The 21096-nt window shown below is 39.1% G+C and overlaps 1 pseudogene; it reads left to right on the top strand.

Moving 5' to 3' along the window:
- The first annotated feature begins 533 nt into the window (after positions 1-533).
- LOC104654657 lies at positions 534-1008 on the top strand (annotated as a pseudogene).
- The last annotated feature ends 20088 nt before the right edge of the window (positions 1009-21096 follow it).

Below are 21096 nucleotides of genomic sequence, written 5' to 3'. Positions count from 1 at the left end.
CAGTTGCTTCAAAGAGAATAAAATACCTAGGAATCCAACTTACAAGGGATGTAAAGGACCTCTTCAAGGAGAAATACAAACCACTGCTCAGCGAAATAAAAGAGGACACAAACAAATGGAGAACATACCATGCTCATGGATAGGAAGAATCAATATCGTGAAAATGGCCATACTGCCCAAGGTAATTTATAGATTCAATGCCATCCCCATCAAGCTACCAATGACTTTCCTCACAGAATTGGAAAAAACTGCTTTTAAGTTCATATGGAACCAAAGAAGAGCCTGCATTGCCAAGACAATCCTAAGTCAAAAGAACAAAGCTGGAGGCATCACGCAACTTTACTTCAAACTATACTACAAGGCTACAGTAACCAAAACAACGTGGTACTGGTACCAAAACAGAGATATAGAACAATGGAACAGAACAGAGTCCTCAAAAATATCACACATCTACAGCCATCTGATCTTTGACAAACCTGAGAAAAACAAGAAATGGGGAAAGGAGGTCTGCAGAATCCGCACCAACAGGCACCATGCCCATGACCCTGGGGTACTGGGACATCTGAAGGACAAAGTCACCAAGTCAGGGACCCTCCATCTCTGACCTGAGCTGCGGGCTATCTCTCCCAGCTGGCCCACGCCATCCGCCTGCTCCTGGAATACACAGACTCAAGCTAAGAGGAAAGGAAGTACTCTAGGGGGGATGCTCCTGACTATGACAGAAGCCAGTGGCTGAATGAAAAATTCAAGCTGGGCCTGGACTTTCCCAATCTGCCCTACTTGATTGATGGGACTCACAAGATCACCCAGAGCAACGCCATCCTGCGCTACATTGCCCGCAAGCACAAGCTGTATGGGGAGACAAAAGAGGAGAAGATTCATGTGGACATTATGGAGAACCAGACCATGGACAACCATATGCAGCTGGCCATGATCTGCCACAACCCAAAGTTTAGCAGGGTGATCATGTTTCAACAATTCCTTCCCATTTTTGGTTACTTTGAGTAGATCCCCAGAGGCGATTACTACAAGGTTGTGCGTGTTTCTGCCAATGAATCACAGTCTATGAATATACTTGTTCGTGAATCTCATGTATAGGACTCTCTGTTTACCCATTCTCTACCTCTGGCTTAGTCAACTCCTACAGAAAGGTCAAAGAATGATCTCATGGCAGTCAAGGCTTTTTCTCCCACAGGCACAATGTAATTAGTTACAATTTTGTTCTTGGTTTTCTGTGGCATAATATGATGGTTAATTTTCTGCATCACGTTGACTAAGCTAAGGGATGCTCACATGGCTGGTAAAATTATTGTATTTGTGAGGGTGTTTCCAGAAGAGATTTGCCTTTGAATAAGAAGACTGAGTCAAGATTTCTCTCGGCAATGAAGGGGGCTTCCAAGAAACTGTCAAGGTCCAGAGAGAAGAAAAAGACAGAGGAAGGTGCATTTGATCTCTCTGACAGGGACTTCCATTTCCATCTATCCCAGGACATCCACACTCCTGGTTCTCTGCCTTCAGACTTGATCAGGGATTAACACCGTCGCCTCGCACTCCACCTTTGTTCTGAGGCCTTTAGACTCACACTGAATGATACGACTGACTTTCCCGCTTCTCTACCCTGCAGCCAGATGATCATGGGACTTCATTCCAAAATTGTGTGAGCCAATTCCCATAAGAGATACCTAAATTTATAAATAAACACATAAATTTCCTAAAAAAAAAAAAAAAAAAAGAAAAGAAAAAGAAAAAAGAAATGGGGAAAGGATTCCCTATTTAATAAATGGTGCTGGGAAAATTGGCTAGCCATTAGTAGAAAGCTGAAACTGGATCCTTTCCTTACTCCTTACATGAAAATTAATTCAAGATGGATTAGAGACTTTAATGTTAGACCTAATACCATAAAAACCCTAGAAGAAAACCTAGGTAATACCATTCAGGACATAGGCATGGGCAAGGACTTCATGTCTAAAACACCAAAAGCAACAGCAACAAAAGCCAAAATTGACAAATGGGATCTCATTAAACTAAAGAGCTTCTGCACAGCAAAAGAAACTACCATCAGAGTGAACAGGCAACCTGCAGAATGGGAGAAAATTTTTGCAATCTACTCATCAGACAAAGGGCTAATATCCAGAACGTACAAAGAACTCAAACAAATTTACAAGAAAAAAACAAACAACCCCATCAAAAAGTGGGCAAAGGATATGAACAGACATTTCTCAAAAGAAGACATTCATACAGCCAACAGACACATGAAAAAATGTTCATCATCACTGGCCATCAGAGAAATGCAAATCAAAACCACAATGAGATACCATCTCACACCAGTTAGAATGGCAATCATTAAAAAGTCAGGAAACAACAGGTGCTGGAGAGGATGTGGAGAAATAGGAACACTTTTACACTGTTGGTGGGATTGTAAACTAGTTCAACCATTATGGAAAATAGTATGGCAATTCCTCAAGGATCTAGAACTAGAAGTACCATATGACCCACCCATCCCATTACTGGGTATATACCCAAAGGATTATAAATCATGCTGCTATAAAGACACATGCACACGTATGTTTATTGCGGCACTATTCACAATAGCGAAGACTTGGAATCAACCCAAATGTCCATCAGTGACAGACTGGATTAAGAAAATGTGGCACATATATACCATGGAATACTATGCAGCCATAAAAAAGGATGAGTTTGTGTCCTTTGTAGGGACATGGATGTAGCTGGAAACCATCATTCTCAGCAAACTATCACAAGAACAGAAAACCAAACACCGCATGTTCTCACTCATAGGTGGGAACTGAACGATGAGATCACTTGGACTCAGGAAGGGGAACATCACACACCAGGGCCTATCACGGGGAGGGGAAGGGGGGAGGGATTGCATTGGGAGTTACACCTGATGTAAATGACAAGTTGATGGGTGCTGACGAGTTGATGGGTGCAGCACACCAACATGGCACAAGTATACATATGTAACAAACCTGCACGTTATGCACATGTACCCTAGAACTTAAAGTATAATGATAATAAAAAATAAATTAATTAATTAATTAATTAATTTTAAAAAAAGAATTAAGAGAAAGCCTAGATGAAATCTCTCTCCAACTTATTCAAATCCAGGACCAAATAGACTCATTAGCAGCCGTGGTTCTCCAGAACCGGCGAGCACTAGATCTCCTCACTGCTGAAAGAGAAGGAACACGCCTTTTTCTGAACGAGGAATCTTGTTTTTATGTCAATAAATCAAGTAGTCAGAGATGGAATTAAACAACTTCAGGACAGCGCCAGCAGACTACACTGTGGGACAACCGAAGCTACCTCATGGTTCTCACAGCATGTTCTCCCCTGTCTTCTTCTATTTTTTGTCCCCTCCTTATGATTATTCCAGGAGTAACCTTTGGCCCATGTCTTTTCAATTCCCTCGTCCATTTCATTTCTTCCAGCATAGAATCAATGAAACTACAAATGGTACTGCAGATGGAATCTCGGATGACTTCAACCAGCACCTATTATCAAGGACCCCTAGACCAGCCTGCCAGTCCATACCCGGACGTTGACCTCTCATGAGAAAACCTCAGCTGCAGGGCCCCTTCTACACCCCTATTCAGCAGGAAGCAGTTAGAGCAACCATTGTCCCACACCCCAATAGCAGTTGGGCTCTCCTGTTGAGAGGTGGGACCGAGTGGTAGAGTTGACGGGACTTCCAGGGCCGGTTTGGGGACTTTTGCAAAAGACCCTTGTGGCTCAGGGTTTTGAGTTCCTAACCAATCGAGTGAAGGATTCAAAATTAACCACTCCAAGGGAGGATTGAAAAAGAATCTGAAAGAGATTGAAAAAGAACCTGAAAGAGGATTGAAAGAGACCTTTTTGTCTCTGGGCAAAAAGAAAGAAAGGGGAGTGGGTAACACAGGGATATAAGCCCTAGCCACCGGAGCCAGCAATGGCAACCCTCCCGGGTCCCCTTCCACCACATGGAAGCTTTCCTTTCACTTTGTTAAATAAACTGTGCTGCTGCTCACTCTCCTGGTTCGTGGACTCTTTTTGAGCTGTAACACTCACCACAAAGGTCCACAGCTTCATTCTTCGAAGTTAGCAAGACCACAAACCCATTGGCAGGAAAAACTCCTAAATCAAGAATATTTATATAGTCAGAGAGAGACACAGCAAATACTTGTTTGTGAGAAAAAATCTGTGGCCCGCTACCTCTGCATTTGAGAAACCCAAATTCAAGGTCTTAAAGTTCAACATTTTTGTCTCTGCTTTGGCCTTCAAAAGAATACTTTAAAAAAAAAAAAAAACCAAAAACACTTATCAGTAAGTAGTCTTTCACTCCTGCACTTCCACAGTGACAATCTAACCTGAAGACAACAATCAGTATGTTTCAGCTACCTTGGCTTTGGGAAAGCTAAGATACATGCACAGCTCAGGGTCCAGGATATAAAATTGGTATTTCAAATACAAGAAGTTTAATACAGGAAATTGTTTAATAGGCTTTGGAACCCAAAGCTAATAGAACAAAAATTAGAGTTTTGGGTAACTCTAGAAGGCAACCACCACCCCTAGGGCTTGGAGGACAAAAGGGAAAAGATAGGGCAGAAGAGGTGATGCTGTGCAGCTGAGGTTCTGACCATACAAGAGGTGCTCCAAACTCATGTACACCACTCTGGACCTGGGTGGGCCCCATACAGCTGACACTTGGACCTCTGATGGGACACTGCAATTCAGTGCTTGGACTCCTAAGGAAGGCACATGTTAGGCTTTCAGAACATAGAGAAAAGCACTGCTCATCTGGTGCTTGGACCTGAGTGGGCTCCTTGAACAACTGGTACTCAAATCTTGGAGATGGCAATGCCCATCTAATTTTTGAGGTTTTGTGGGAGGGGATGTATGTGTTTTACAGAGGCACTCAGATCTCTGAATCAGAGCTTCTTTCCGGCTGTTTTTCAAGTATGTTGGGGAAATACTGCACATCTGGTGCTTAGACCTTTCAAGGGAGTGCCTTGCAGCTGCTGCTTAGCATACCAAAAAATGTAAGAGCTAGAGTTGTCTGTGGCTTCTGTAGCTACTGCTGCTGGGATGCTTACAAAACCTGGGAAGAGGAGGAGTGTGCTTTCTTTCTTCCTCCTGTTTTTGAATCTCCTGCCAACTCCTCCCAGTAGAGCTACAAAGGAGTCCTGAAAATTCAGTTTGCAGATTCAGCCTGGCATCATAAAGCCAAGGATAAGTTAAGAAACAGTAAGTAAGTAGCTAGCATAGCACAAAAGGAAAACATGTCACTGGAGAGGACAATGAGGATACTCCAAAATGTTGTGAAGGACATACTTTTCAAACTAACAGATACTGCAGAAGTACTTAGACCCTAGCATGAATTTTCTCATCTGCTTTCAATTGAAGGAGCTTATATTTTTATTAACAAAAGGTTGGTATTTGCTGTCTTAAACTACTCAGACTATTAACACTTGGCTATAGTAGGCATTCAGTAACATCCTAATAAAATGAGACACAGGACAAGTATGTTTTGCAGGAGAAATAAAGGAAACAAAATCCTAGCCTCTGCCCGCTTGAGCAAGACCTGCAGTGGGAAGCCTTGAGAGTTTTGATCCATGATCTTTACCAACACCCAGTGAACTAAGCTAAATCGAAAAAAGCATCATGAGGTCAAGCTAAGCATCAGTACAACTTGTATCTTGTGCTTTTCCAGCCCTGACCAACCAGACACAGCTGTTCACTTCCCATCACAGACACTGAGTTTGTCTATGGCTCTTCTCAGGCTTCTGGCCTAGCTCTGCCTCTTTATGTGGTCTTTCACTGTCCCTCTTTTGGTGCCAATGGTGGTTAATTTTATGTGCCATCTTGGCTAGGCTATGGTGCCCAATCATTTTGTCAAACACTAGTCTACATATTGCTATGAAGGTATGTTTTAGATGTGATTAACATTAAAATGAGCAGACTCTAAGTGAAGCAGATTATCTTCCCATAGTGTGAGTGAGCCTCATCCAATCAGCTGAAGGCCTTAAAAGAAAACAGACTGAGGTTGCTCAAAGAAGAAATTCTGCCTCAAGGCTACAACATAAAAACCCCTGACTGTCTCCAACCTGCTGGCCTGCCCTATGGACTTTGGACTTGCTAGCTCCTCAATCGCATTAGCTAATTCTTTAAAATATATACACACACATACACACACATATATGTGTGTGTATATATATGTGTATATATATATTTTTATATATGTATATATGTGTATATTTTTTACATATATTTTATATATGTATGTATGTATAACCAATAGAAGATATAGATAAATGTATCTCCTATGGATTCTGTTTCTCTAGAGAACGCTGACAAATACAGTCACCATATACCCCGCACTTCTCCCTGCTCCCTCCCTTCCTTATTAATTCATGTCATCTCTGGTTCCTACTATCTGGGGCTTCCAATTTCAACTTTGAGCACAATTTTTGAAATGCACCTTGCTGAGTTAAATATATCCTTCACCTGATCTATATATGTCAAAACACTTTCAAGGTCTCTGGCAGCCCTAGCCCAGTCTCCTGTCCACCTCAGTGACTGGGGATGGAGAGTCTTTCATTATTATTTTTTGGCTCCTAAGTGGTATGACCTGCCTGGGGTTCTCACATTCTGACTGAAATTAGTTACGTGGTTGCTGACGGCCTCTTCCCTGGTCTAACTGAGCAGCTGGGGCCTGGCGATCTGTTGGAAGAGTAAGTGGAGATGTTGAAAGGAGGGGTCTGGGGATTTACAAAGAAACCTGGCAGGGTGAGGGTTGCTGCCAGGACCTTCACCTGCTACCCTACTGTGTGCCTCCAAGGTTTTGGGGATGAGCCTGTCATGAAGGAAAGAACTGTGGCTTTATACCTATATTTTTTTAACATAACTCAAAAAGTGAAAGATTAAGTACTGTTCTTGTGATGAAGCATCCAGCTGCCAAATCATTTTTACTTTTCCTTAGAAAAGAAAACAAGCCTTGGGTGTTTTCAGACTGATTACAAAGGTTTTGCTCTGAATTTTACTGAAGCAGATGCATTTGGCTGCTTTTTCATGGCTAAAAGTCATGCTCACCCAAATCACTCACATCTTTCTGTCACTTTAATTGCTCCACAATTCACTGTGAGAAGCTCTTAACAGCTTTTCTTTCTATTTTGAAGTATTGGAGGGAGAGGTGAGGTTGGTGTTCAAGCATACAGGCTTACCTTCAAGCCTCTCAGTGCCCAGACTGTGAAAGTTAAACATACTCACTGAACCTCCTCTCCGCAAGATCAGCAGAGACCTTCATAAAACCAAATCCAATGACCTTTTATCCATCCTTATTCTATTTAACCTCTTACATTCATTCAGAAAAAAAATATTTACTGAAGGCTTACTGGGTATCTGGCTTTAACTAGGCAGTAGGGACAAAGAAATCAGCAAGAAAGATACAGTTCCCATTCCCAAATAGAGTAAAAGAAGAAGGTTGAGATAAACATTAAATAAATAATGTTGAGCTAAACATTAAAATATAATGTGATGGCTCCACAAGTGCATGTGAATTAAAGGTACGCGTGAAGGAGCACAGAGAAATATTGCCTTATTCAGGCTGGGATTTAAAGGGATGGCTTCCTTGTAAAGGTAGCAGGAAATAATTTATAAAGCATAATTCAGAATTAGCTCAATGGATAAGGGAAAGAAAGGTGACCCAAAAGAATAAATCACCTGTGTAAAAGTAGCAAGGCAGAAGAGAGCAGGAAGCATTCTAAGAACTACCAGAAGAATGACTGGAGGAAAACAAGTTTATGGGAAGTAGCTAGATGTGAGACAGGATAATATGAGGGTAGGGATGGGGCCCAAAGGATTTTAAAAGAGCATTCTGGCAGCAACATGGAGGTAGATTGCTATCAAATGGGGGAATAGGGAGCAAAAAGATTCTTCAGCAAGTTATTAGAATAGTCCATGTAAGAAATAATGAGAACCGGCCTAGGGTATTTACAGTGAGGGTAGAAAGAAAGGCATGGAGAGGAATTGGTAGTGGTTTGGAATGGGAGGTTTGGAAATGAGAAGGTAGGAGGCCAATGCTGGGGGTTCTGGGGAAAGAAGGAGTCTAAAGTGTCAGTGTGGAACTGGTTGAATTTTCCCACCATTAAATGAGATGGCACACACAAGAGAAGAAAGCATTCACTGGTGAATGGGTTCAGTGTGTTGACTTTGAGGCTCCTGCAGATTAACCAGATACAAGGTTCAGGGATAGAATATAGATTTGCAAAATCAGGGCATGCTTAGTAATTAAAATAATTAGTATGGTTAAAATCATTCAGTATAGAGACTGAGAGGAACAATGGCCTGCAAATGGAACTTTTGAAAGGAGCAATATTTCATAGAGGCACAAAGGGTGATGAGCCTGAAAATTAGAGAAAGAGCAGCCCCGAGAAAAAAAATCAAGAAACGGCAGTATCAGAGAACCATTTAAAAACACTGGCCACCTAGGAGAGGATGATAGAATATGGGTCAAAAGGTAATTATTTCAAATTTTACAAATGTGCTTTGTTCCTTTTGCTTTTCTGAGTATATCATACTTTACATTAGGCATCCATCTGCCAATGGGTAGATTAAATTTGTTATATAAGAAATGTAAGGAAAAGAACAAAGAGAAAGTTTGCTTTTTACCCCTACATACAAATTGGACATACAGCAAGACAATAAACTTGGCTCTCCAGAATGTTATCTTGGGGAAGAATGTTTTACTTGTCTTTATTCCCTTCATTAACTTATCAACAACTTAGGCTGATGGATTTAGAATATAGGGTTTGTTAATGTGGAGGGGTATCTCATACTCCTACCAACAGCCAGGATCGCTCTATAGAAGAAGAATAGATAAAGGAGAAATAAAATAAGCATCTGGCTTGGGAGACAATGAGAAGAAAACAGAGAGAGGGATCGAAAATTATCAAACTGATGTCTCCCCTTTTACCCTCCCTGGATTTCAGGGGGATGTGTGTCACATAAGTGAAAATAAAATAAATGTTACAGATATAACATATATATATATGACCTATAGTGACCTACTTCTCATGGAAGATTCTGGAAAATGAACACCTTTCAAGTTCTTCCCTTCTCCCTAAATACAACAGCCTGGGATGCAGCCACAGCTACTTGGTTATGCACTATGTGCAAAAAAAGAAAGATTATGAGGTTAAGTTTCCCCAAACCTCTCCAGTTCCTGTATGTTTGCAGCTGAGAGACAATGGGCCTGCCATGAGGCCTGCTGGGCAGACAAGTAACCTCACAGAGGAGACTTGAGGGTAGACACACCAGGGTGGCAGGCTCACTGAGGAGCAAGGTGAGGCCAGGTCAGCCAGAAGCTCTGCTGAGGGATAGCAAATAGAGTTCCATTAGATATACACTGTCTGTAACAGGGCCGGCAGCACTCAGTCATCCAAGAGACACTGCTGCTAAGACCAGCAGAAAACAGCAAGCCTACATCCCAGGACAAGCACAAGCCAGGGAGCCCTGTCCTTGACACACCTTAGGGAAAGAAGCCAAGGCTGGAGAAGGCCATCTGAGAGACTGAGTAAACATTTATCCCAAAAAAGAAACCAAAAACTCATCATATTGGCCTTTGTTTATCACACATGACATGAGTCCATTTGTTTCCCTGCTACTTCACAGATAAAATCTTGGGGAAAAGAAGAGATTCATTGTAGATAAAATAATTTACTTTTTTCCCTACATTACAGTGTCAGATGCAATACAACCCTTGCTGGACAAGAAAAAAAATGAGAAATAATATTTCCCAAAGTACGTTCCATAGGACATTAATTCCTTAGAACACCAGAAGATGTTATATAGGCCAAAAAAAAATTGTGGTCATTTAAATTAAGGGAATTGGTTTAAAAAGCAGACAAAAAATTTAATGCAAAGTCTTCAGAGAGCATAGAGTAATATGGAATGCCTCATTTCCTGAATATATTTATCTACAGAACTTCATTTCCTCTTTTTTTTTTTTTTTTTTTTTCTTTTTTTGAGACAGAGTTTCACTCTTGTTGCCCAGGCTGGAGTGCAATGATGCAATCTCAGCTCACTGCAATCTTGCAATCTCCACCTCCCAGGTTCAAGTGATTCTCCTGCCTCAGCCTCCCAAGTAACTGAGATTACAGGGACCTGCCACCACACCTGGCTAATTTTTTGTATTTTCAGTAGAGATGGGGTTTCACCATGTTGGCCAGACTGGTCTTGAACTCCTGACCTCAGTTGATCCACCCACCTCAGCCTCCTAAAGTGCTAGGATTACAGGCATGAGCCACCACGCCTGGCCCAGAACTTCACTGTCAAAGATCATCTCTCAGAAACACTTTTGGAAGTAATTCTCATATTTAAAAAACGGATATACCCCAAATCTTTAGAACAGTTAAGATCACAAGCCCTACTCCACTGCTTCCCCTATGCTATAGTTCATCAGTTGGTGACACAAGATATTGCCAAACAGAGGCCAGGCACAACGGCTCATGCCTGTAATCCCAGCCCTTTGGGAGGCTGAGGTGGGAGGATTGTTTGATCCCAGGAGTTCAAGACTGCAGTGAGCAATGGTCATACCCCTACACTCTAGCCTGAGCAACAGAATGCAACCCTATCTCTAATATAAAATAACACAAAATAATACCATATTGCCAAACAGAAAAGTACAGCCTTGAGCCAAAAGTTAAGACACAAGAAACAAACATTTGATGGGTAAAGAATTCCATCTCCCCCTACTTCAGGCACATTTCTTCCCCCGCCCTACCTTCTAATAAAACTTAACTTCTCAGATTTCTCATTTATTGTAAACTACATTGGATCCACTTATGAATCGTGACAGAGGACCAACCACACAAATTTGCCTCGTCTTTCTCACAGGAATCAAAGGAGTATTGTGTAGTGGGTGAGAGTCAGGAGCCAGACTACCTGAGTTTGAATCTTGCCTTACCACTTCCTAGCTGTGTGATGATCTTGGGAAAGTTACTAACTTCTCTGACCCTAGTGTCCTTATCTTCAAAGTAGATAGAAAAACAGTAATTACCTGTTGTACTGAGAACAGTTGTTCTCTGTTTATATATATTAAATGAGTGTGTATGTGTTAGGACATATTTACACTACATACATTTTAGTGGGTTTTTTTTTTTTTTTTTTTTTTGGTTTGTTTGTTGAGACAGGCTCTTGCTTTGTCACCCGGGTTAGAGTATGGTGGCACAATCATAGCACACTGCAGCCTCAACCTCCTAGGCTCAAGTGATTCTCCTGCCTCGGCCTCTCCAGTAGCATTTTATCTATTTTTTTAGTTTGCCAAAATATTAGCAAAGGAATAAAAATGAAATGAACTGACAAAGACAAAGACAAGAGAAGGAGCCATCAATATAGTTATATCAATGAATGTATAAAAGACACAAAGGAGATAAAAGAACACTACTGACAGAATAGAGCAGAGGACCTACCACCTAGTGTCAGACTGTTTCTATAAATGCCATATGGTAAGTATTTTAGGTTCTGTAGGCCAAGAGGCAAATAAGGATATTATTAGGTTCTGTAGGACAAGAGGCGAAATAAAGGATATTATTTAAGTCTCTGTTGCAACTACTCAGTTATGTCATTGTAGCATGAAAGCAACCATAGACAATATAGACATGAATAAACATGACTACATTCCAATAAAACTTCACTTGTGGACACTGAAATTTTAATTTTCTATAATTTTATGTATCACAAAATATTATTTCTTGGATATATTTTAAAATTCAATTTAATATATAAATATTAAAGTATAATTTAAAATGTAGAAACCATTCTTAGCTCTCAGGCTATATAAAAACAGATGGCTGGCAAGATTTGGGTCACGGAACATAGCTTGCCAATCCCTAACCTATGACATATTAATGTGAGAGATAGTTAAGAAGTTTCTAGACTTAAAAAAAATCAGGCACCGTGGAAAGCAGAAAAAAAGGAGACTAAAAACAGGGAGATTCACTGAAAGTCTGTGTATGGAACAGCCATTCCCCTGACCCTCCCTAAACTCCTCCAGAGAAAAGAACTTGACTTGAGAAATAAGAAACCCCTCTCCCGTCCCCTTCTCTTCCATTAATTTGAGGCACCATGCATCCTTAGTTACTTGCTAAGTGTTTATCTTGCCATATATGATAAAAGGTTTCGTTTCTTTCTCTTTTTATTTTAACAGGTTCCTTTTTGTTACCTATGCTGATACCCGAGTAAGTGTCGTACTTACCTGATTTCTCTCTGGGTTATTTTCAGCACTGCTGACATTAAGCCACCTCTGGAAAGACTTTCAACCCCTCCCTGCCCACCCAAGCTCTTCAGGGCTGGAGAGCTGCTCAAATTAGAGCTCCCCATGGCGGGAGCCTATCAGGCACCTTGGGGGATTGTTCTCCCCTGTAGCTTTTCTCTTTGCTTAGCCTTAGGCTCGGTTTCTTCCCTCTCCTTTATGAAATCCTAGAGAACATTACTGAGTTTTTGGAGATGCACATATTCTATACAAGCTACATTAAAAACTATACTACCTCTTGATAATTTCTTAATATCAACACTATTTGAACATTTTAGGAAATTCTAAAAAGGGGTCAGAGAAATACACCTTTTCTTTTCTATAGCAGAGAAGGAACAGATTCCAAGAAAAAAGAGGAAAGAGTGAATCTACATGAGATCAGGAAAGTTACCATCTAGGAAAAGGGAAGGAGCTAGGAGGGGTTTTTAGAATTGAGGATATATCAGATCCTAAAAATTATTTAAACACCTTAAAAGGAATATAAAATAAATGCAATGCTTCTAGAATTGATTAGTACAGGTATTAGAAAACTATTAGAAAATCAAGATATCATAGATTTAAATACATTAGTCTTTTTTATTATATTATTCAATTTCCTATTTCTTATCCAGCTACAATTATACTCCACTGCCTTGAGAGACTAGGATACCTTCCCAACCAGCTAAGTTTGCAGTTAGAGTTTGAAAATCCTAAAAACAAAAACCCTATCATCATCTCAATAGATGCAGATAAGACATTTGATAAACTTCAATATTCCCATATAATAAAAACTTTCAACATACTAGATATTGAGGGAACATGCCTTAAAATAATAAAAGCCATATATGACAAACCCACAGCCAACTTCCTACTGAACACGGAAAAGTTGAAAGCATTCCCCTCAAGAACTGGAACAAGACAAAGATGCCAACTTTCACCACTGCTATTCAACATAGTACTGAAAGTCCTAGCCACAGCAATCAGACAAGAGAAACAAAAGGCATCCCAATAGAAAAAGATGAAGTAAAATTAGCTCTGTTTGCTGATAATCTTATACCTAGAAAACCCTAAAGACTCCTCCAAAATACTCCTAAATTTGATAAATGAATTCAGGAAAGTTTCAGAATACAAAATCAATGTAAAAAAATCAGTAGCATTTATATACACTAAAAGTTATTATATTAAACTGAGAACCAAATCAAGAAGTCAATCCCATTTACAATAGCTACAAAACAAATATACTTAGGAATATATATAACTAAGGTAGTAAAATATCTCTACAAGGAAAACTACAAAACACTGACGAAAGAAATTATAGATGACACAAATAAATAGAAAAACATACTCATGGATGGGGAGAATCATGACCATACTGCCCAAAACATCTACATATTCAATGCAATCCTTATCAAAAGTCCAATGTCATTGTTCACAGAATTAGAAAAACCAATCTTAAAATTGGTTTTTAAATTCAATTCATATTGAACCAAAAAATAGCCCAAAGAGCCAAAGCAGTCCTAAGCAAAAAGAACAAAGCTGAAGGCACCACATTATGGAACTCCAAATTATGCTATAAGGCTATAGTAACCAAAATAGCATGTTACTGGTATAAAAATAGACATAGATCAGGAAGGAGAATGGCGTGAACCCAGGAGGCGGAGCTTGCAGTGAGCCGAGATAGCGCCACTGCACTCCAGCCTGGGTGACAGAGCGAGACCCTCTCTCAAAAAAAAAAAAAAAAAAAAAAAAAAAAGGTAGACATAGATCAATGGAAAGGAACAGAGAACCCAGAAACAAAACCACATACCTACAGTCAACTGATACTTGACAAAGTCACCAAAAAATACACTGAGAAAAGGACATTGTATTCAATAAGTGGTGCTGGGAAAATTGGATTGCCACATGCAAAACAAAAAAAAAAGAAAGAAACTGGACCCCTATCTCTTGCCATGTACAAAAATTAACTCAAGATGGATTAAAGATTTAAATGTAAGATCTCAAACTACAAAAATGCTAGAAGAAAACCTAGGAAAAACTCTTCTGGACATTAACATAGGCAAAGAATTTATGACTAAGACCTCAAAAGTACATGCAACAAAACCAATAATAAATGAATGGGACTTAATTAAACTAAAAAACTTAAGTACAGTAAAAAAACAATAATAATAATCAATAGAGTGAACAATCTGCAGAATGGGATAAAATATTTCCAAACTGTATATCCAAGGGACTAATATCCAGAATCTATAAGAAAATCAAACAACAACAACAAAAAAACGCCATTAAAAAGCTGGCAGAGGACATGAAAAGAGATTTTTCAAAAGAACACATATAAATGACCAACAAGCATGTGAAATAATGCTCAACATCACTAATCATTATAGAAATGCAAATTAAAACCACAATGAGATACCACTTTACACCAGTCAGAATGGCTATTATTAAAAAGTTGAAAAATAACAGCTGTTGGTTGGAATGCAGAGAAAGGGAATGCCTATATACTGGTTGGTGAGAATGTAGGCTAGTACAATCTGATAAAGAATTAACTAATAATTATTAATCCAAATTATTGGACTTAATTGTGCTTTATGGCCTAAACTTTTCTTCTAAAATGGTGCTTATTCTGAATGTCTTATCTTTACAGAATATCTGATAAAAGAACTATCTTGCCACAATTTTTCTGCATAAATTTCCTTTCTTTAACCCAATCATTGATTTGTAACCACTTGTTCTGAGTGAGGCAGGTTGGTTTTGTTAAATCTATGGATCTGGGTTACTTTAAGTCACTAAAATTACAATTTCACTATGGATTTGGCCATTAAACCAGACAATATTTATCAGCCATGCCAGATTCATCAGCAGGATGGTTAGGTTAAAGCCTCACTGAGAATATTTGTGAATCTCGCTCAGTTTGTTCTACTGTAGAGACGTTTGGTTATCAAGTACATGAGCCAAAACATTTGTAAAAGAATGGTCTTTATAAGAGCGTTGTTTAATTTGGATTGGTGCCTGTCTGTAATTAAAACACTGAGAGTACAGCGGAAAAATAAAAGAAAGCCGTCATGGATTTTTCCCTAAACCCTTACCTCTATCCCTTTCCTCTCTCCCTGAGCCAGTTCTGCATTTCCTGGTGACTGCTGGAGACTTCTGCCCAGATATTCCACTAATACCTCAACTCAATATGACTGAAACTAAACTTTCTTCCTCAACCCACTCATTCTACTTACTCAAACATCCATTCAATCACCAATAAAAATGTCCCATAAAATGCTTTCTTCATCTTGTTACCCATTTTTGTTAACTTGGTAACCAATTTATAGAAAAAGCTGGGCTCTTCTAAGCAAACAGAAACTCCTCTGTGTTAAACCAGATCTGTTGAAAAATTATTTCCACCCTCAGATGAGATCCTGGGCAAGTCTCCTCATTTTACAATCTCTTATTAAGAAAAAGTCATCTGATATTTACAGATAATAGAGTCTAGAGCCATCTAATAATCACACAACTTGTTTGGTGCAGTTAATAATTAAAACTCTGCGTGCTGATCTACTGTGAAACTTCTCCCTTTCTTCTCTGTCCTGAAATAGGCTTGGAAGTAGACAGTGGATGCTGTTCAGTCTCAACCTACATTTCCCAGGTTCCTTTGCTTCTAGAAGAGCCATGCAACTAAGTTCTGGCCAATGGAATACAGGGAGAAGTGATGTTTGCCCTTTCCAGTCTGAACCACAAAATCTCCTCTAAACCCCTCCACAGTCTATCTTTCTCCATACACTGGCTTGAAGCTAAAGATTCTGAGGCCCTAGGAGAAGGTGAAATCATGCAACAGAAGAGCCTGGGTCCCTGAGTCACTTCAGGGAAGACTGCCCATTGAATACCCTTTGAACAAAGTGATTGAGAAATAAGTCTATTTTATTATGCTGCTGATAGCTCAGGAGCTATCTGATTTAAAACTAGCATTGCTGTAAATAATATATTTTGTCTATGCCATTTTGTTTCCAGGAATACCTATCCTATTGTATTTGACTGTCAATAGTCAGCTCAAATGTTCAGCTCAAATGTTCAGCTCAAATGTTCAGCTCAAATGCCACTTCTTTCTCTGATTACACAGCCAAAATTATCCTTCCTTCTTCTAACATTGAATATACTCTCCTTTTATCTTTTTATAGCACTGATCACAGTAGACTATATGCTACCAGAAAGTAAGGGTTAGATTTCTTTCACCATTATATATCCATGGTACCCAGCAGAGTGACTGGAACACAGATATTGTACACATATTGGATTACACAGGCAGTCTGTGTTACACATCATTTATCTCCCCTAAGTCACCTCAGCAAGAGAAGGCCATCAGACTGGTCCTCCTGGGGCATAGTTTGTACATTGGAACCTGATCTTCCATTTCTTGAATGTGATCTTTTCTCTGACTCCACCATTTTTTCTCTGTCCTTTTCTCAGAAAAGCATCCAGGCAGCCTTCTTTCCTAAAACTTATCCTTTTAAAAGCTAAATGTTTTCCATATAGAAGTTTCTGCTTCTTACAAACATTTGGCTTAGAAAAATAATTAAATCATTTTTTAAAAAAAGATTCATTATAGGAGCTCAGTAATTTCCCCATCCCTCCCACCATGTCTGACAAGAATGAATCACGGTATTCATCCCTAAGCTATACTGTTGTCCAGGGCATCTCTTTGAGTACTACCTCCTAGGACATGTACAGTCAAGTGTTATTCCCTAGTACTTCCACAGCAAGTTAACTTTGTTTCTCTGCACTACCCTAAGGAATAAGCTTGTTCACTTATTCTTTTTTTTTTTTTTTTTTTTTTTTTTTTTTTTTTTTGAGATGGAGTCTCACTCTGTTGCCCAGGCTGGAGTGCAGTGGTGCAATCTCGGCTCACTGCAACCTCCACCTCCCAGGTTCAAGCAGTTCTCCTGCCTCAGCATCCCACGTAGCTGGGACTACAGGTGCATGCCACCACACCCAGCTAATTTTTCATACTTTTAGTAGAGATGAGGTTTCACCGTGTTAGCCAAGCTGGTCTCGATCTCCTGACCTCGTGATCCACCCGCCTCGGGCTCCCAAAGTGCTGGGATTACAGGTGTGTTTCTTATCTTATCTCTTCTGAAGTCTAATTCTTCTTAAAATGTTTGTTATAAGAACTAAAAGTAAATCTACTATTCAATCCAGCAATCCCACTACTGGGTATCTACACAAAGGAAAAGAAGTCATTCTATCAAAAAGATACCTGCATGCATATGTTTACTGTGGCACAATTCACAATTGCAAAGATATGGAACCAACCTAAGTGTCCATCAACTGATGAGTGGATAAAGAAAATGTGGCATATATACACCATATAATACTACTCAATCATAAAAAATAATGAAATAATGTCTTTTGCAGCAGCTTGGATGAAATTGGAAGACATTATTGTTAATGAAATAACCCAGGAATAAAAAACCAAATACTGTACGTTTTCATTATAAGTGGGGGCCAAGGCATGGGTATGCAAAGGCATACAGAGTGGCATAGTGGACACTGGAGACACAGAAGGGGAAGGGTGGGAGGGGGGTAAGAAATTTTTTAAAAATTACATATTGGGTGCCATGTACACTATTTGGCTGATGAGTATACTAAAATTAGAGTTCACAACTATACAATTTATCCGAGTACAAAAAATCACTTCTACCCCCCCAAGTTACTGAGATAAAAAATATGTATTAAAAATAAATAAGTAAATAAAAATAAAACATTGTTATCTATCTGATGTTCACCACTTTAAGTATACAAATTATCTTGCATATATTATCTCATTTAATCCTAATCATAATCATATGAGGAATTATTCATTTTTGAGGGTCATTTTCTTTTATTATTATTATTATTATTATTATTATTATTATTATTATTATACTTTAAGTTCTGGGATACATGTGCAAAACATACAGGTTTGTTACATAGGTATACACATGCCATGGTGGTTTGCTGCAGCCATCAACCCATCATCTACATTAGGTATATTTCCTAATGCTACCCCTCCCCCAGGCCCCCAACCCTGGACAGGCCCCAGTGTGTGATATTCCCCTCCCTGTGTCCATGTGTTCTCATTGTTCAACTCCCACTTATGACTGAGAACACACAGTGTTTGGTTTTCTGTTCCTGTGCTAGTTTGCTGAGAATGATAGTTTCCAGCTTCATCCATGTCCCTGCAAAGGATATGAACTCATCCTTTTTTATGGCTGCATAGTATTCCATGGTGTATATGTGCAACATTTTCTTAATCCAGTCTATCATTGATGGACATTTGGGTTGGTTCCAAGTCTTTGCTATTGTGAATAGTGCTGCAATAAACATACGTGTGCATGTGTCTTTCTTTATAGTAGAATGATTTATAATCCTTTGGGTATATACCCAGTAATGGGATTGCTGGGTCAAATGGTATTTCTGGTTCTAGATCCTTGAGGAATCACCACAGTGTCTTCCACAATGGTTGAACTAAATTACACTCCCACCAAAAGTGTAAAAGCATTCCTATTTCTCCACATCCTCTCCAGCATCTGTTGTTTCCTGACTTTTTAGTGATCGTCCTTCTAACTGGCTTGAGATGGTATCTCATTGTGATTTTGATTTGCATTTCTCTAACGACCAGTGATGATAAGCTTTTTCTCATATGTTTGTTGGCTGCATAAATGTCTTCCTTTGAGAACTGTCTCTTCATATCCTTTGCCCACTTTTTGACAGGGCTGTTTTTTTTCCTTGTAAATCTGTTTAACTTTTTTGTAGATTCTGGATATTAGCCCTTTGTCAGATGGATAGAGCGCAAAAATTTTCTCCCATTCTGTAGGTTGCATGTTCACTCTGATAATAGTTTCTTTTGCTGTAGAGAAGCTCTTCAGTTTAACTAGATCCCATTTATCAATTTTGGCTTTTGTTGTCATTGCTTTTGTTGTTTTAGTCATGAAGTCCTTTCCTATGCCTATGTCCTGAATGTTATTGCCTAGGTTTTCTTCTAAGGCCTTTATGGTTTTAGGTCTCCCGTTTAAGTCTTTGATCCATTTTGAGTTAATTTTTGTATAAGGGATAAGGAAGGATTCCAGTTTCAGTTTTCTGCATATGGTTAGCCAGTTTTCCCAACACCATTTATTAAATAGGGAATCATTTCCCTATTGCTTGTTTTTGTCAGGTTTGTCAAAGATCAGATGGTTGTAGATGTGTGGTGTTATTTCTGAGGCCTCTGTTCTGCTTCATTGGTCTATATATCTGTTTTGGTACCAGTACCATGCTGTTTTAGTTACTGTAGCCTTGTAGTATAGTTTGAAGTCAGGTATCATGATGCCTCCAGTTTTGCTCTTTTTGCTTAGGATTGTCTTGGCTATGTGGACACTTTTTGGTTCCATATGAAATTTGAAGTAGTTTTTTCTAATTCTGTGAAGAAAGTCAGTGGTAGCTTGATGGGGATAGCATTGCATCTATAAATTACTTTGGGCAGTATGGCCATTTTCACAATATTTGTTCTTCCTATCCATGAGCATGGAATGTTTTTCCATTTGTTTGTGTCCCCTTGTATTTTCTTGAGCAGTGGTTTCCAGTTCTCCTTGAAGAGGCCCTTCACATCCCTTGTAAGTTGGATTCCTAGGTATTTTATTCTCCGTAGCAATTGTGAATGGGAGTTCACTCATGATTTGGCCCTCTGTGTGTCTGTTATTGGTGTATAGGAATGCTTGTGATTTTTGCACATTGATTTTGTATCCTGAGACTTTGCTGAAGTTTTTTATCAGCTTAAGGAGATTTTGGGCTGAGACGATGGGGTTTTCTAAATATACAATCATGTCATCTGCAAAGAGAGACAATTTGACTTCCCATATGGAAATTATTCTTATTCCCAACCTATAAATTTTTGAAATTGATGCTCTGAGAAGTTAAGAAGCTTACCCTAGGTTACAGAACTACAAAGTAACAGAATAAGCTTAAAATAAATAAATAACTTCTCTGCTCACTTCATTTTTCAACTATTCATCTTCATTGTTCTGTTCTTTCGGGGAAATTTTCTGTGTCCCACAGCTTAAGTCCAGTGGACAAGTTGACTGAAGGAATTGTTTCAACCAAGTGATCTGAGGTAAAGTAGCCAAAAACCGGGTCCTGGAGAATTAGAAACATAACCAAAAAGATGCTGCCAAGCATAACATTTCAAGAGACAGGAGAGAACAAAAATGGGAAGATAGGTGTGCATGTTAACAGGACAAAAGAAGGTGCAAAGAGGAGATCACAGAGGCCAATGAGTGCCTAAGAGCTCACCATTCATGCAGCACCTGGAGGACAGCAGCTAGACTTGAGAGGTCTGGTTTTTGGTTTGGAAAGATAAAGCTTTTAAAGTCCTTTATAGTCCTGGACATGATTTCCACGTTTTTCTTAGAATTTTGATATCCTGTAGACTTAAAGAATATAGATTTGTAGAGAAAAAGAGGTTAAACATTAGTCATATTATCTCATGTGCCTATTTTTGAGATGGAATAAGAAAAAAACACACATATAAAGTCTGAAGTTCTCCAGCTTATTTAATGGAATGAGATTTGGGACAGAATTTCATAATAGGGGTATCCAACATACTACTTTTATCTGAAGTATGTTGGATACTGGGTAGTATGTTACTACTTTTATCTGAAGTATGTTGAAGATCTGGGTAGAACAAGTTTAATATAGACTCTGCATCTCTTTTCAGCCTCTACTTTTATCAGTAGCATTTTAACTTTCACTATGTTTCACATTCAGATTCCTGGGAGAGAGCATTTCCTAGGCTCAGTTGATCACCATCACCT

Source organism: Rhinopithecus roxellana, chromosome 4, assembly GCF_007565055.1.
Source record: "Rhinopithecus roxellana isolate Shanxi Qingling chromosome 4, ASM756505v1, whole genome shotgun sequence".
Lineage (NCBI taxonomy): Eukaryota > Metazoa > Chordata > Mammalia > Primates > Cercopithecidae > Rhinopithecus > Rhinopithecus roxellana.
This window is presented reverse-complemented; position numbering and strand designations above follow the sequence as displayed.